The sequence below is a fragment of the Penaeus monodon genome, chromosome 27, assembly GCF_015228065.2.
Source record: "Penaeus monodon isolate SGIC_2016 chromosome 27, NSTDA_Pmon_1, whole genome shotgun sequence".
In the NCBI taxonomy this organism is placed as follows: domain Eukaryota; kingdom Metazoa; phylum Arthropoda; class Malacostraca; order Decapoda; family Penaeidae; genus Penaeus; species Penaeus monodon.
The window spans coordinates 21,456,924-21,457,354 of NC_051412.1; the positions used below are offsets into that span (position 1 = coordinate 21,456,924).

The 431-nt window shown below is 34.3% G+C and overlaps 1 protein-coding gene across 1 annotated transcript in view; it reads left to right on the forward strand.

Annotated features, from left to right (window-relative positions):
* The window catches only part of LOC119590688 (xanthine dehydrogenase/oxidase-like), a 27,694-nt gene that overhangs the window by 157 nt on the left and 27,106 nt on the right, over positions 1-431 (forward strand). The gene's annotated exons all lie outside the window — the stretch shown is intronic.

Consider the following 431-nt stretch of genomic DNA (forward strand, 5'->3'; position numbering starts at 1 on the left):
TAATTTTCTTACTTTCTTAAGAAAGAAAAATGCGAGTAAGACATTTTCCTCAGTTTGTTAAGAAAGAAAGAAGGTAAAATTATTTCTTTATTTTCTTAAAAAAAACACAGAGCGTTTAAGATACTTTCCTTATTTAGATAAGAAGGAAGGTAAGATATTTTAAGCATCTGATTTTAAGTAACAAAAGCAGTTGTTGCTGATCTGTTATTGTATATAAAGAAACGTCAATATATATGTCTAAAAAATACATAAATATTCAAATCTTAAATTCAAGAGTCGAGAGTTCCTTCGTCCATTTCTGTCAATAGAAAAAGAAAAAAATGTCTAGACATACTGGTGTTGTGTCGTGACCGCGCAAGGAAACCTGAACGACGCCACAGCCGCAGCTACTCTTCGTGAGACGCGTGCGGTGCCGGGATTCCTTTGGCCTG